A 17936-nucleotide genomic window follows, 5' to 3' on the forward strand; every position below is an offset into this window, starting at 1 on the left:
GTCTTCGTGTTCCAACTAGCTCACTGACTCCCCTCAAAGGGTGGGGTGGGGGGCAGCGGTGGGGGCATCATTAGAGAAAAAAAAAGGTTTATCAGATTCCAAATTCCAGCTTGTATTCCATTGCTGTGGGAAGTCAGGGTGGCAGCCCTGGAAGCACAGTGACGTCACGTCCGCAGTCAAGAGCGAAGAGCAGTGGGTTAATGTCTGCTTGCTAGTGCTCAACTCACTCTCTCCACTCGTGTACATTCGTGAGGAATGGTGCCGCCCACAGTGGGCAGGTCTAACTGCCTCAGTTAACTCCATCAAGAAGGCGCCCCGTAAACATCCCCCTCTAGGGAACCCCTTGTTGAGACTCCCTTTCTAGGTGATTCTAGGGTTAGTAGAGTTGACAGTTGAAACAGTCGCAGGACTTCAGTTTCAAATGTGTGTGCTTGTGACCTGTTTTTCTATTGTTTGTGTGCAAACTTAAGGTCTGATCCCAGCAAGCCAATGAGATGGATCAATGCGTTGCGGCACCTGCTGCCAACTCTACAACCTCAATCCTGTCCCCAGGACCCACTGCCACAAGCTGTCCTCTTTGGTTGCACAGTCTCCACATGCTCTTTTGTGTGCTCTAACATATGTGTTCTGTATGCCCAAACATGTAAACAAATGAATGTAATTTTTTAAAAATGTAAAGCCCTGGGCTATTGAGAGCATTTATTGCTCTCCCTGAGGACCCGAGTTCAATCCTCAGCACCCACGTGGTGGTTCACAAGCATCTGTAGCTCTGGTGCCAGAGGATCTGATGCCTTCTGACACCTACAGGCTCCAGGTTTGCAAGTGGTGCACAGACACAGGCAGGCAAAGCGCCCACATATAAAATAAAATGAGTAGGCCTAGGTTTCTCTTAATTGAGCTGAGGATAGAAGGTGAAAGTTAATTTCTAGATGGGTGTATCCGCTTTGAAAGCCATCACTTCTGCTCAGCCTCCGTGGAGTCTGACAAGCCTTAGACTCAGAACTCTTGTTGCCAAGTGAACTTTCTGTGGTTGGCACGGCTCCATTTGCTGACAGGTGCCTCCCGAACCATTCACGGCAGGTGTTCACACCTGAAAAATTGGAATTCTGACTGACGGTAAGCCAGGCGAGAAACCGGTGGCTACTGATCATATCTAGATGGAGCTCAGATATTGCTGGTGGCATAAATTTAATTCAAAGTGATAATCATGTGGCTCACCTATAAAATCAAAGATGGACAGGCCTGTGGGATTAAGAGGCAAGGATAGTGGTTCCTTTTTTGGTGCTAGGGACGGAAAGGGGGGTTTGGGTGGATATGGAGAAAGATAGTTCTTGAGATGTGCACTTTTGTCCTGTTTTTCTGGCCTGGATACTGGTATTCTGTATGGTTCTATGATAGCCATGCTTTGGGTTTTGAATGGATGAGTTTATTGGGTAGATAGCAAGAAAAACTAAATTGAATATCAAAGAGCAGAAAGAGGTCACAGATAGGTAACAATAAATCATCAGATCAGGCACTGACACATCATCAGTGGAGACTAAGATAGCCTAATGAGAGAGAAAAAACACGGGGGCAGGGAGGAGGGTATAAGAAGAGAGAGAGAAGGAGAGAAGGGAGAAGGGAGAGGGGGGAATTTACTTTTAAAACTGGGCTGGGAAAAAAAAGGAAAAGAACTGGGCTGGAAAGATTGCTCAGCAGGTTAAGAGCACTTGCTACTTATGTAGAGAACCCAGGTTTAAGTCCTGTCCCAGCACTCATGCTGAATGGCTTATATCCACCTGTAACTCTGTTCCTAGGGGATGTGACACATCTGGCCTCTGTAGGCACAAGGCACACATGTGATGCACATATACATCCAGACGAACACTCATATGCCTTAAAAAATCTTTTCTTTTAAATAAAGAACAGTGTCAAGTTCTGAGAGGTCCCAAACCTTCACGGCAATAGCAAGGGACAGTGTCATAAAGACAGAGACGAATGTGACGCTCTCCTTTTCCTGTAGGGTAGCAGATTGTAACCTTTCACCTGATGACTGCAAGAGCTTTGCCTCCGTCCTGGTCAACAGCAAGATGCTGACACATCTTAATTTGACATCCAACAACTTGAACAAAGGAATAAACTCACTGTGCAAGGCTTTGTGCCACCCAGACTGCGTGCTGAAGGACTTAGTGTAAGTGCCCTTGGGTGCCGGGGTGGGGATGGGGGGCGGCGCCACTGTGGAGAACTGGGCTCCATTTACCACAGTCTACCCATTGTGTGGCTGTGGAAGTGAATATTTTCTATGCTGACAACAGCAGTACCCTGTCTGAACCTCAACCTAGACTGTAGGTTTCAGACAGCGAAGGACAGACAGTTCCCTGTGTGTGCGAAAGCTGGCTGTGACTCTTGATAGGGGTGGTGTGAGGGTAGTACTTGCATCCATAAGAGGCTAAAACAGCTCCTCAGTCTTTCTTTCATTGGGCTTAGAATGCAGCCAAAGGGTGCTCAGGCAGTTCTGCATTGTTTCTTTCCTTGAATTGTCCTTCTGTGCTCACCTGCTTCTGTACTCACCTGCTTCTGTGCTCATCTGCTTCTGTGCTCACCTGCTTCTTTGCTCACCTGCTGACAGGAGCAAGGACATTCTCTCACACACCACCCAGAGAAATCAGTTATAATATCTTCCCATTGGTACAGTCCCATAGCAGAAGTTTCAAAGCATAAACATAAGAAACAGAGACAAGCCAGGAGACTGGAGAGATAGCTCAGTGGTTAAGAACACACAGACACACTAGCCAGGCGTGGTGGCGCACGCCTTTAAGTCCAGCGCTCCGGAGGCAGAGGCAGGTGGACCATTGTGAGTTTGAGGCCAAACTGGTCTACAAAGCAAGTCCAGAACAGCCAAGGCTCAAAAAAAAAAAAAAAAAAAAAAAAAAAAAAAGGAATACACACACTGTTCTTTCAGAGGACCCATTCGTTTCCTGGTATCCATGTTGGGCAGTTTAACAACCACTTGTAGCTCTAGATGGCGTCCATAGGCACACTCACACACAGGGACTGAGCCACACATAGCACACACCAGTACACATAATCAAAAATACAATCTTTAAAACCCACATGCTCCCATGCAACATGGTTGCACATCCCTGTAGTTCCAACAGTTGCAGGAGGCCAAGACAGGAGGAGTTCAAGTCCAAAGTCAACCCTTGAAACAGCCCGTGTAAAGGCGGAATAAGAGAAACAGTTCTACAAAATTTTCTGACCTCCACATGCACACTGTGGTGTGTGTGCCTGCACACATCATATACAATATACACACAGTAATGATCGTTTAAATTTTTAATTGGTTCTGACCTTAACATTTGTAGATTTTTTTTCTTGTTATTCCCTAATTAACATGGTATACCAGTTAGTTGGTATTTAAATTGTACAAGAAGTGCTCACTTCAGCAGCACATATACTAAAATTGGAACGATACAGAGAAGATTATCATGGCCCCTGCACAAGGATGACATGCAAATTCGTGAAGCGTTCCATATTTTTGGGGGGGTTGTTGTTGTTTTGTTTTGTTTTGTTTTTTTCCAAATAGTTGTAAAGGCTGGGTTAGTCATTGTAAGTGTAACACTTTCATTTCAACATAACTATCAGATAGCCAAGCCCCAAAGGCATTAAACTACCCTCTCTTACCTGAAAACAAAATGTGTAAAAGATATGATATTCTTGAAATGAAATATTTAAACTGGAATGATTGCAGGATAATTTTTCTGTAATTACACAATTTCCCAGAGAAAAATAATGTCAAGACAGTTCCTCCAGGTACCTTATTAATGTCATATTTTGCTGGGAGGCTGGACTCCTGGGATGAAAGCTGCAGCCAAGAGGCAGTAACAGGCATACAAAGAAAGTAGGCTCCAGGGCAGCAAACACCTCAGTTAAATTCTGCGTGTGATGGTTAACGATTTAAAATAATGATGGTGCTTAGCTAGGGAGCAAAGTGGGGACCCTGTTGTGATGTCACATATTCTGTGTAATTTGTTGGCATTGTAGGAACTATAAAAGGAGATGATATATCTAAATGTTCTGTAAAAACCAAGGAAGGTATTTAAGGACATAAGGAGCTTGGCATAGCCTACGTTTAATTAGACTTTGACTTTGACTATCTGATAGACTGACCACTGTGTGTCTCAGGATCTGCCATAGTTGACTCTTGTAGGTGATGGCTTGACAAAAGGAGTTGTTTTGTCTAATAAATCTTATGGCCTTAAGCACCCAATAAATAAATAAATAAAGTGTACAAGAAGTCTGGAGGAGGTTGGGAACTAGTATATGGGAGAGTGTGGACAGGCTTGGGACACATACTGGATAGTGCATACAGCCCTTGAGTACCTGTAGACTCTGCACACACACCTCTGCTACCCATAGATACCAAAGAGATTGATGTAATAAATTCCAAATGATGTCAGACTAGTACAGAATGGCTCTTGATGGACATATAGACCCTGTGTTAATGATTTGTTCTTGGCACTATGACGGGCGGATCTGTGCCCAGGGGTTCTGCTCGGTCTATGGCACCAGCCAAGGACAATGTGTGCGGTCGTCATCAAACCCCTACCCAGACCTAGCCGAGGGACAGAATATTCTCCACAATTAAGTGGAGACTGGGGGACTGACTTTCACATGAACTCTGGTGCCCCTTATTTGGCCATGCCCCCTTGTTGGGGAGGCCCGATGGCACTCGGAGGAAGGATAGCAGACTACCAAGAAGAGACTTGATAACCTAGCATCATATTCAAGGGGAGGAGGTTCCCCATCAGTCACAGTCATAGGGAAGGGGAATGGGGTGAAAGCGGGAGGGAGGGAGTCATGGGAGGATGCATGGGATGGGCTAGCAATTGAGATGTAATATCAATGATTTTATTTTTCAATTAAAAAAATTAAATAAATAAATAAAAATAAAAAAATAACAGAATGGGTTTAAACTGGGACAGTGTGAGGGATCGTCTTAGTTATGTTAATTGATGGGGGAAGACCCAGCCCACTGTGGGCAACACCATTCCCTAGGTTTAGGTCCTAGATTATATAAGAGTGGAAAACCTAGGCAAGCATGTATAAATTCTCTGTTGCCCTGACTCAAGATGTGATGTGGCCAGCTGCTCAAAGTTTCTGCCCCCTTGACTGTGCACAATGAGAGACTAAAATCTGGAATAGTAAGCTAAAATGGAGTCTCTCTCTGAAGTTGCTTTTTGTAAGGATAATTTTTATCATGGCAACAGAAATGATACTAAGCCACATAGAATTTTTTTTCAAAATATATTTTCCATACTGATCATTGAACAGGAAAACATGTATATGGTTGCCTACATTACAGTAATCATTTTGCTATAAGAAGTATCATTGGAGTCAGTAATTGAGGCATTATTAATACAACGGATTTAGGTTAGCATCAGGTAAGGTCTTCCAAACATAAGCATTTTCAATGAATTTACTCAGTTTCAGTGCTAGATCTGATGTGAGTCAGAAGAAAAGAAGGGAGCTGTGTTAGGATAAACCAGAAATTCCTTGTCTTGCTTAAATATTTTGTCAGTTACTAGGTTTAAAGCTGCAGAAATGTTACATATTTTTCTCTCACACACCTCTTCTTTCCCTCCCACAGGTTGGCCAACTGCTCCCTCAGTGAGCAATGTTGGAACTACCTTTCCGACGTCCTTAGGCGGAACAAAACCTTGAGCCACCTAGATATCAGTTCCAATGACCTGAAGGATGAAGGGCTGAAGGTTCTCTGTGGGGCTCTGATTCTCCCGGACAGTGCCCTGAAGTCACTATGGTAGATTCCTTTGTGGTTGGTCCTGGGCCCTGTCTAGGAATCTTGGGCTGAAGGGATAGTTAAAATGTTAGGAGTGGGTGTTAGAAGAAGAATGACATCATCAGATGGAAAACTGGACCCCAAATTCTGGATAGAAGGGTATATTGGTGATTTTTCTAGTCACTGTACCTGGGATGAAATACCTGACAGAGGCAATTTAAGAGAGCAGGGTTCATTGTAGGTTATGGTGTAGAACAGTCTAATCTGTCCTGGTGGAGAAAAAAAAACCATGGTGGGATGGCCTCATGGTGGTGGAAGTATGTGTAAATGTTCTTCTCAACTTTGTGGATCAGGAAGCTGAGATTGGAACCAAAATCATGGTCTAGGATATAACCGTTAATCCCACACCCAGTGGTCCACATGTACCTGTAGACCCTAATATTCTAGGTGTCCCACAATCTTCTAAAACACTGCCCCCATCTGGGGACTAAGTGTTTCAGTACGTGAGCCTGTAGGAGACATTTCAAATCCAAAGAAAGAATAAGACATAGAAAGGGGACCCAAAAATATGTGTGTGAATTAATAAGTGTGCATGAAAACTCTACCTTAGAAAGAGTAAACAGTAGTGTAACAGAAACAGGAAGAAAAAAATGACAGAACTCTTTAAAATTGAGAGGTATTTGGGATGGTATTTGGGGGGGATTGGTATTTTGATAATGCCAAGTGAACTCATATTCCACAATCAAATGAATTACTGTGAGAAATCCAGATGTGTGGGACTTGGGAGAACAGTGTTACCTAACCTGTTGTGAAATCTCAGAGTCACGACATTTTTGTCCTCTTTGAGAGAGGGGATAAGGAACAAAATGGAAATACGTGGTGTAATGTGTTTTTTCCATCTAATGATGGCTTTGGCTATTTTAGAAACTAAAAACTGCTGTAGATGTCAGATACAATATATTTGTAAAACATTAAAAGTGTCTATGATTTCCCAGCCCTATAAAGAATGAAGAAAAAGCAATTCAAAAGTATAAACCACTTGAGGTCTCTAAAAGTACTGAGTATGTATTTAAAATCTGTTGGGAGAGGGGCAGTCAGCTTTTTCCAATGGAATGACAGTATAACAGCCACACTCCAGGGTGGCCCCCGTACTCAGGAGGAGTAGTTGGCCATCACAAAGTGGACTCCATGCTTTATGTCTTTTTTTGGGGGGGGAGGGGGTTGGTTGATTTGTTCAAAAAATGGGCTAGAATGGCACTTTCAAATATCCAAAAAACACAAGTACCTTAAGCATATGAAGTTGGCAGCCTCGCTCAGAGTATTCTCGCAGATGACGTAGTTGCATGAGAGCTGACGAGATGGCTTAGCAGTTCAGAGCACAAGCTCCTCTTGATCTAAGTCCAGTTCCCAGCGCCTAAGTCCAGAGCCTTATGACCTTCTGTAACTCTGGCTGTAGGAACCCAGACCGCCTCCTCTGGCCTTTGTTGGCACCCACTTCCATGTGGCAGGCACACGCACAAAGACAGACGTGTTGTTTTTTTTTTTTTAAACAGTATCAGAAGAAACCAGACAGAATGGGCTGCTCAGAAACAAGCCCAGCCACTGCTGTTCATATAACGAAAATGGATCAGTGATAGTTCATGGGAAGAGTGGACTTGCACAGGCGTGCCCAGTCAGCCGTCATCCATGTGGACAGTGAAGGCTGTGACACAATGCCGTCTTTCTTCCCTTGATGTAAAGTATAGCAGCCTTGAAAGCTGCGCAGTAGCCACCCACTCCATTTTCACAGAAGTCACCCACAGTCAACGATTGCGTAAACGTATTAGCTAACATAGTGTTTCACTATTTAACATCGTGTTTTAACTTTTCAAAAGTTTTATTTTTACTTCATTTTGTGTGTGCGTGCTTCTGAGTGCATATATGTGCACCACGTGTATGCAAGTGCCTGAGGAGGCTGGAAGAGGGAATCGGATCCCTTGGAACTGGAGTTACAAGTGCTTGTCAGCGGGCTGGCATGGATTCTGGCAACCAAACCTGGGTCCTCTGCACGGGCAGTGTGCTCTGAGCCTCTGAGCTGTCTCCAGCTCCTGCTTTAACCTTCACTGGAATGCGTCGCAGTTGATGTCTTTAGTGTGCCTGCTTTACTCCGTTGGCCTTGTCTGTGGGCCACAGAGAAGATGATGTTTTTCTGAGAGGCTCCGTGCTGTCTGCGGTTCCGGGCATCACCGAGTCTTGTGAAACGCTTCCTCTTCTGATGAGGGAATAACCACCGCACTGTGATTTTTTTTTCTTTTGCAGTGTGAAAAATTGTCTCATCACCACTAGCGGCTGCCAGGACCTGGCTGACGTTCTCAGCAGCAACCCAAACTTGACACACTTATACATTTCAAACAATAAGCTAAAAGACGCTGGTGTGAAGCTGCTGTGTGATGCTATAAAATGTTCCAACTGCCACTTAGAGAGTCTTTGGTGGGTGTCATCAAGGTCATGGCTTGTGTCTTCGAGGGTGGCAAAAGGTAGCCAATTAATATGCAGAAAGAGAAATTAAGACTCCATAGGGGGGAGGAGCTGGGGAAATGGCTCAGCAATTAACCCAGATGACCCAGGTCCAATTCCCAGCACCCACATGGCAACTCAAAACTGTCTGTGACTCCGGTTTCCAGGGACCCAACACCCTCATACAAACACACATGCAGGCAAAACACCAATGCACATAAAATAAAAATGTTAAACCTCCATAGGGACACCATGGCAGTTAGCAGTGGTTGTATTAGTAAGCCACTCCAACACCTCAAGCCCGGAAGCAGTGAGCTGGCTACTGGATGCTGGCTAGTCTGTCCAGGTTTGATTTATTTCAACTGGGCATACTTAATAAAACTTGATCATCTATGGGACTGTAATATGGGGCAGCCTAACTTGTGAATGGAGGCAGGATGAGTGGATGGTGCATGCAGAGATGGATGGATGGATGGAGAGATGCATGGATAGATGGGTGGATGGGTGGATGGATGGATGGATGGATGGATGGATGGATGGATGGATGGAGAGATGCATGGATATATGGGTGGGTGGATGGATGGATGGAGAGATGCATGGATATATGGGTGGATGGGTGGATGGATGGATGGATGGATGGATGGATGGATGGATGGATGGAGAGATGCATGGATATTTGGGTGGGTGGATGGATGGATGGAGAGATGCATGGATAGATGGGTGGATGGGTGGATGGATGGATGGATGGATGGATGGATGGATGGATGGATGGAGAGATGCATGGATATTTGGGTGGGTGGATGGATGGATGGATGGATGGATGGATGGATGGATGGAGAGATGCATGGATAGATGGGTGGATGGATGGATGGATAGATGGATGGATGGATGGATGGATGGATGGATGGAGAGATGCATGGATAGATGGGTGCATGGATAGATGGATGGATGGATGGATGGATGCATGGATATATGGGAGGATGCCAAGATGGACTGATGACTGCATATATGGGTGAATGATTGATGGTTACAGACATAGGTGTATGGTTGTAGTCACTGATAGAAGCATGCATAGGATACATAGCTGTTATGTGGATGGGTGCATAAATGGATACTGGATGCATGCATAGATGGTTGGATGGATGGATGGATGGATGGATGGGTGGATGGATGGATGGGTGAATGGGTGTTCACTGGAGATGACAGGAGTGACTAGACCACATCTCACTGACTTATTTGTCTGGACTAACTGATGTGGCAACTGCTTTGGCTGCCATGATAAAAAAAAAATAGACTGAGTGGCTCATAGAGCAGAGATTTGTCTATAAACATAGTTGTAGAGGCTAGAAGTGACGTCATGCCATCAGCAGGTATGGTTCCTTCAGGGGACCAAGACGGAGTATGTTCCAGACTTTTTTCATTGACTTGAAACAGGCTGTCATCTCCGTGTATTCACAGTTATACAAGATCAGACCTCACCTTATTGTCATCATTATTAATTTAGTTGCCTCTGTAAAAACTCAATGTCTCAAAATCCAGTCCCACAAGACACTGAAGATTAAAATGCCAAACACTTAGTTTAGTCCATAGCAGAATGAATCTCAAGGGTTCAAATAAAACCGTGTCAAAGGGCTTGAGGTGTAGGCTCAGAACTCACTAGCCCTTGCTTCACCAAGTGCAAGGTACAATGTCAGCCAAGGTTCAAGGGCTGGGACAGCAGACTATTAGTGGAACTATTTGTTCACCACAAACGTAGACATGGAGAATGGGCCATTGCGGTCACATATTGTCAAAGAAGGGAAAACTTGATGTTGTGAACACTGTGCTTTTAAGAGACTGCCCTCAGAGGCTATGGAGTGACTTTAGGCTAAATGACTTGTCACCTCCCATCCTGATGTGGAACTGTATCTTTCGTTGCAGTGTGGAAGCCTGTGAGCTAACTAGTGCCTGTTGTGAGGACGTTGCTTCTGCTTTTACCCAGTGTAAGACCCTGTCAGATATCAACCTGCTGGAAAACGCCTTGGACTACAGTGGGCTGGCTGTGCTGTGCGATGCCCTGAAACAGCGAATGTGTACCCTGCATGTACTTGGGTGAGCTGGTCTCTGTTCTCCTTGGTGGGAAACATCCTTGGAGCTAAGGAGGGAGTAACTGAAATCTGAAATGTTCATTGAATAATATTATTTAAGGTAGAAATAAGAGCTGGTGGGGATATGGCTCAGTCCATAGAGTGCTTGCAAAATAAGCACAAGGACCAGAGTTTGATCCACAGAAACTACATGAAAAAGCCAAGGCATGTGGTTTTGTACTTGTAATCTGGCCCCAGCCAGTCTATTCCAATTGGTGAGTTCCAGACCAAATGAGAGATCCCCATCTCAAAATATCAAGAATGATCACTGAGGTTGGTCTCTGGTATCTGCATGCTTACACACACACACACACACACACACACACACACACACACACACGCACGCATACACACACACACACACACACACACACACACACACACTGCAAGTAGTTCAATAATAAGGTCATTGGACACTCCACTAATAATCATGCCACTATTGCACAAGGAAGCAGATCTTGTCATGAAACCCACCCCTCACTCAGGGACTACGGGCAGTTAATTACTGTTTGAGGGAGAAGATGCTGTCAAATATTTTAAAAATTCAAGGTAAAAATAAGTTCAAGTAATGTTCTCTCACTCGAGGGGATGTTGCTGCAGGAGAATTGGATTAAGTATAAAGCCCTCCCTTGCTCTGCGATTGGTGAGTGCCCAAGCACTGGTAGCTTTTTCACTATTATAACAATGATACATAGGTACACTTTTATATATAACTTACATTTATGATGCAGACAATCCCGACTTAAGATTGTTTGGATCTGCAAGATGAAGGCATGCTCAGTCATTCATTTTTTTTTTCCTTCCAACACAGTAGCCAATTATGACATGAGTTATTCAACATTTAAATATTGGTCTTTATGTTAGGTGAGTAGATTTTTGCCCACCTAGAGACTAATGTGAGTGCTCTGAGACCATTTAAGATAGGCTAAGCAAGCTACGGTGGTCCACTTGTGGAGAAAGGCTTACATAATACACTTGTCATATAGTATGTGATTCTGCCTACTATACATCAGCATAAGATATATGTAATGTATATCATTATAAATATGATGTATATTTACATAGATATGGTTATAAAATATGATACACATTATGTAATATTATTTTTATAATCCTCAGCATTTATCTTTGTGGTTTAGTTTTTTTTTTTCCCCTGTGGTCTTCAAGCCTAAAGGAGATCAAGGTAATCTTTGTGAAAGTATGTGAGTTCAGGTGCACATGTGTGTATGGATTGTATACACAAGTGTGGAGACCAAAGGACAGTTATTTTTGAGATGGCATCTCTCAATGGGACCTGGGACTAACCAATTCTGAAAGACTGGTTGGCCATCAAATAGTAAGGATCTGTCAGTCTCTGATTCATTGGTTCTTAGACCATAGGCATATGCTACTATTCCAAGTTGTTGTTGTTTTCCAAGGCAGGGTTTCTCTGTATAATAGCCCTGGCTGTCCTAGACTCCCTTTGTAGACCAGGTTGGCCTCAAACCCACAGAGATCCGCCTGCCCCTGCTCCCCCCACAGGTGCTGAGATTAAAGATGTGCGCCACAATGCCTGGCTTTTTTTTTTAAGATTTATTTATTTTATTTATTGCATATGAGTGCTTTATCTGCAGAAGAGGGCACCAGATCTCATTATAGATGGTTGTGAGCCACCATGTGGTTGCTGGGAATTGAACTCAGGATCTCTGGAAGAACAGGCGGCGCTCTTAACCACTGAGCCATCTCTTCAACCCAGCCTGGCTTTTTTTTTTTTTTTTTTTTTTTTTTTTTTTTTTTTTGGTTTTTCGAGACAGGGTTTCTCTGTGTAGCCTTGGCCATCCTGGACTCACTTTGTAGACCAGGCTGGCCTCAAACTCACAGCAATCCACCTGCCTCTGCCTCCCGAGTGCTGGGATTAAAGGCGTGCGCCACCACGCCCAGCTGTAATTTGTTAATTTTTATGCTGTGTGTATGGATGAGTACCACAAGTTTGCAGTGCCTGAGGAGGCCACAAGAGGGAGCAGAATCCTCAGGTACTGGAGTCACAGACCGTTGTTAACTGTCATGTGGGTTCTGGGAACCCAAACCCAGAACTCTTCCTCTGGAAGAGCAGTCCACTGCTCTTAACTACTGAGCCATCTCTCCAGCTCCGATTCCCAGCTTTTCATGTGGGTGTTGGGGGACTAGCCTCAGAGCTTCATACTTGTAGCCAACACTTCCCTGGGAGAGCTCTCTCCCCAGACCCACCCCCCAAGATAGGGTCATTTTAAGTAGTTATTAAGCCACTCACTTCTAGAAAAGTGAAACCTTATTGGGGTGTCCAGCCTTTTGACACTGCAACATGGCACACACACACACAGAGTTCACATTCAAAAACTGCAGTTGGTGTACAAAAAAAATTTTTTGAGTCAATACCATGCTAGACCTTTTCATGGCTGCCCCTTTTTTGCATATGACCCATGGGCTGCAGGTTGAATATGCCTACCAGATGTTGGGTTAAAATGTTTATAACTCAGCTGGGCGTGGTGGCACCTACCCTTAATCCTGGCACTCAGAGAGGCAGTCAGGTGAATCACTGTGAGTTCAAGGCCAGCCTGGTCTACAAAGTGAGTCCAGGATACACAAAGAAACTATGTATTACAAAAACCAAACCAAATCGAAACAGTTTCTAACTCTAGCTGTCTCTGCTGGAAGGAAGACACTGGCTCACATCCTTAGGGTTTTCTCTTGCAAATCTCCCCGCCCTCCCCTGGAAACATTAAGTTCCTGCAAGATTCCTTTATTACTTGGTGTTGGCTAGAGGTTGGAAGAGTACAAAGCTGGAGTGGATGCATAAGGAAGTAGAAAAAGGTTAAGTTATCTGTCATTTTCTGAGCCATCCAGCTCTGTGTTTGACTGCAGTTCAGCCATGTTTACTCTGCAACCTCAGGCAAGATATACCTGTTCCTCTGATTATGAGTCTTTGCTCTATAAAGTAAGAGTTGTTATTTGACATGAGATATTCAAAAATATATAGGTGTCATAGTGTAGTGGAGATTATGAATCAATAAACCTTCTTTGTTTCTTCTTGTCCTCCTGCACCACCATGGAAAGTCTCAGAGAAATGTGTATTACAATTAATACCTGCCCAGGAGCATGGTTCATTCTCACAGGACAAATCTACTAGAAACATAAAATTATACAGAACTTGATGGTTTGAATGAAATGTCTCCCATAGGCTCAGATATTTGAATACATGGTCCCCAGTTGATAGTGCTATTTGGGTAGGTTTGGGGCAGGGGTTGTGGCCTTGCTTGAGAAAGAATGTCACCGGGACCAGCTTTGAGATTGCAAAGGTTTGTACCATTCCTAGTGTGCTCTCTCTGCATTGTCCTGTCCTTGTGGCTCAAAAAGTGAGCGTTCAACTTCCTGCTCCTGTTGCCGCTCTCCTCTGCCACAAAGGTCCCCGTGGAACTGTGAGGGTTTGGAGCAAATAGACCCATCCTTCTGTATGTTGCCTTCCTCATGGTCTCTTATATCATAGTAATAGAAAATGAACTAATACAGAACTAAAATAGAGACAGGAACATGGGTGTGGTGTGGTATGGTGTGTGTGTGTGTGTGTGTGTGTGTGTGTGTGTGTGTTTGCGTGCACGCACGTGCGCACGTGCCTGCTGTGTGTGAATGCACATGCATGAGAACAGTTAGACAGAGGCTATGTCCAGATACACAGATTATGGAAACAATTACTTTTCTGGGCTTGTAGAAAAAAAAAAAGAACTCCTCGAGCCTTTTCCAAGTCTTCTACCCCAAACCGTAAGGCTTAGCTGGAATCGGTGTTTCCTCCAACCATTCCGGATGTTGACATCAAGTTGAAATAGACTACAGTTGGCTTGTGGAATTCATCGCCCATAGATGGCTAAGGCAGTAGCTGTGAAGAGGCTCAGTCGAGTAAAATGCTTGCAGCGGATGTCTGAGGACCTGAGTTCAGATCTTCAGCGCCATATAAGAAAGTTGATTGTGGTCTCATGTGTCTGTCACCTTAAAGCTGGGGGGAGAAAGGTGGAGACAGGAGGCTCCCTGGAGCTTGCAGGCCAGCCAGTCCATGAGTGGCAGGTTCAGGGACAGACCCTGTTGCAAAAAAGATAAGGTAGAAAATAGTTTAAGACCCCTGACATTGACCTCTGGCGGGCACACACAGACACACACACACACACACATGAGCAAACCAACAAATTAAATTTTTCCTTCATTTAAAAAAAAAATGTGTATGGGTATTTTTCCTGCATGGATGACCTGGCTTGGAAGCCAGAAGATTGTATTAGATGGAACTAGAGTTACAGATGACTGTGAGCTACAATGTGGAGAACTGAACCTGAGTCCTCTCTCTGTAAGAGCAGCCAGTGCTCTTAACCACTGAACGATCTCTCCGGTCCACAGATCGGTTTTTAAAATCTTAATGTTAATAAACATGTATCTTCTCACAGCATGAGTGTGTCACCCCGTTTAGAGGCAACATCGGGGTCTCCGGAATGTGGCCGTGGGAAAAAAGTATGGAGGGAAAAATAGATGTTGGAAAGCTCAGAAGGAAGTGCGAAGGTCCGGAGAAATGGCCCTTTTTTTTTTTTTAAGAACACTTGCTCTTCTTGCAGAGGACTCAGCATCAGCTCCCAGCACCCAACCTGACACCTCACAATTGCTCCAATCCTAGTTCCAGAGGATTCGATGACCTCATCTGACTCCCACAGGCACCTGCACACATGTAGTGCCCAAATTAAACTCACACAGGCATGCCCATACACAGAAATAGTAAACATTTTAAATCTTAAAAAGAAGACTGAGTTAATTAAAGCTGTTTGGTTTTTTTTATATCTTTCTAGAGTGCATATTACTGAATCTGATATGGAAACCCGGGCGTTTCTGATTGCTGAGAAAGCGAAAAACAGTATGTAAGCAGAAACAGAAAACAAAGGTGAATATTCGGATGCAAGAGACATGGGCCTATTCTGACCCCAAACTGCCTCCCAAAGAGGGAGAGTGAGAACCTTTACTTTGGTCCATTGTATACAAAAGTTACAATCACTAGCATTCCAATGAGATATGATTTCTTTGCCCTTCGCTAAGATGTGTTTTTGCAAGATAGGTGTGACTTTTTGTTTGCACTGTGGTGTCAGACAGGCCATTCAAAGACTTACATGCTAAAATGACCACCTTATTTTTTTTACTACCTTATAATGAATTTCTTTTCCCCCACACTGGTATCTTAAGCACCCAATAAAGCATTAAGTATCTTCAAATGCTTTGAAAAAAAATCTCTTGTTTTCTTACTTTCTTTCTTTTTTATTTATTTATGTATTTATCTATTTACTTATTTATTCGCTTTACATCTCAGTCGTAGCTCCCTCCGTCCTCTCCTCACTGTCCCACACCCCCTTCTTCCATCCCCCTCCCCTGTTCCTCAGATAAGGGGAGCCCCCCCCCCACTTCCCATCTACTCCAGCCCATCAAGTCACATCAGGACTGAGTGTGTCCTCTTCCCCTGTGGCCTGGCCAGACAGTCCTGCCAGGGGGAAGTGATCAAAAAGCTGGCATCATCAGAGTCCGTATCAGAGACAGCCCCACCTCCCCTTACTAGAGGACCCACATGAGGCCTGAGCTGCCCATAGGCTCCATCTATGTAGAGGGCCTAGGTCCAGTCCATGCATGGTCCTTGGTTGGTGCTTCAGTCTCAGCAGGCCCCTGTGGGCCCAGGTTAGTTGGCTCTATTGGTCTCCTTGTGAAGCTTTTGTCAACTCCGTCCTTTTATCCTTTCCTCCACTTTTTCACTAGACTCCCTATGCTTTGCCCAATGTTTGGCTGGGAGTCTCAGCATCTGTTTTGAACCGCTGCTGGGTGGGGCCTGTTAGAGGATAGCTCTGATAGGCTCTCCTGTCAGCAAGCATAGCAGATAATTGTTAATAGTGTCAGGGGTTGGCTATCTCCCATGGAGTGGGTCTTGGGTTGGACCAGGCATTGGTTGGACATTCCCTCAGTCTCTGCTCTATCTGCTCTATCTTTATCCCTGCACGTCTTGTAGGCAGGGTAAATTTTGGATCAAAGTTTTTGTGGGTGGGTCGGTGTTCTCTCTCCACTGCAAGTCTTGTCTAGTTAGAGGCTGCTCTCTTCAGTTTGGAAATCTCTTACAATCAGATTTGCCTGTTGGTGGATTTCTGAAGCATAGTGTTGTAGGTCCAGGCAGGAATGGTACCCTAGAAGGTTGTTGGGGAAATTTTAGTTGGCTATGCATAAGAAGCCTTTAGCGGAGAGTCTAGACTGAACACTCAGTGAAAACTGTTGCTGTTTTGTATTTTGTATTAAATAATTTACACATTTTCCAAGTCTCCTGACTTCTACTTTCAAACGTTAATGCATATACATAGGCATGTGTGCACATGAGTGTAGTTACCTGTAAAGGACACAAGAGAACATCAGATTCCTTGGATCTGAGGGTACAGGCGGTTATAAGCTGTCCTTCAAGGGTACTGGGAACTGAACTTATGTCCTGCAAGCGTCATATGTGAGCTTAACTGCTGGGTCATCTCTCTGACCTCTCATCTATCTTGACTTAGGAAGATGATGGCCATACTGAGAGCCTGAGAAATGCTGATCTCACTTGATTCTCAGTCCTACTATCAATCTAATTAGGATTTTTCTTTTCTCTTCTCTTTCCGGATGAAGGCATTTTTATATTTTTTATTAGTTCCTTGAGAATTTCATGCAATGTGTTTTGGTCATATTCACCCTCCCTCCCTCTTAACTCTTCCCATCCTCCTCCTCTTCCCACCCAACTCTGTGTCATCCCCCAGCTCCTGTTGCCTCAGTGCCAATATGTGTTTTCCAAGCATTCTTGGTTACATGGTCGTCCACTGCTGGAGCATGGCCAGGGCCTACACTCTTAAAGAAAACTGACCCTTCCAGCATCCAACGGTTAAAAGAACGTCATGCCAACTCCACTCTCCATGCTGAGGTTTGGTTTTAATTTAGGCTTATATATGTCTCAGGCATGTGAAAAGCATATTTTTTATAGAACTCACTCATTCCTTCTACCTAACGCTACAAAAAAGCACAAATTCCCTTTATAACCACACCCTGTCTTATTCCCCTCCTCCTAAATTCCACAAGTAACCCTCTCAGAAGACAAGTGAATGGTCTTACTCATGGATACTTAACCAAGTCCTTGAATGACATAAAACATTGAGGGGTTTTTTTTTTTCAGTTATATAGACGATACCGCTTCTTCAAGTTGTCAATGTTGTTAGTCTGGTCCTGCAGCTACTTACATGTACTTATCAGCACTGACAGAGTGGGTGAAAAAAACATAGATAATACATTTAAATGTATATATACACATATGTATATATCCCTGTGTGGCTAGACTAAAATCAAAAGTATATATGTAATTTGTGTACATATATATACATATATATATACAAATATATATGTACACAAATAATGCCATTTTTAGTGGTGTTTTAAAATGTTTAAGTGGGGTCGGTGAGATGGCTCAGTGGGTAAGTGTTCTTCCCCACCCACATGTA

General features: G+C 43.9%; 1 non-coding gene across 1 annotated transcript; it reads left to right on the forward strand.

The window, feature by feature from the left end:
* Positions 1 to 3412: 3412 nt before the first annotated feature.
* On the forward strand, positions 3413 to 3519 carry LOC127204060 (U6 spliceosomal RNA). Its single transcript, XR_007832416.1, has one exon. It is a non-coding gene; the product is annotated as a U6 spliceosomal RNA (small nuclear RNA).
* The last annotated feature ends 14417 nt before the right edge of the window (positions 3520 to 17936 follow it).

The sequence above is a fragment of the Acomys russatus genome, chromosome 19 (genome assembly GCF_903995435.1).
Source record: "Acomys russatus chromosome 19, mAcoRus1.1, whole genome shotgun sequence".
NCBI lineage: Eukaryota > Metazoa > Chordata > Mammalia > Rodentia > Muridae > Acomys > Acomys russatus.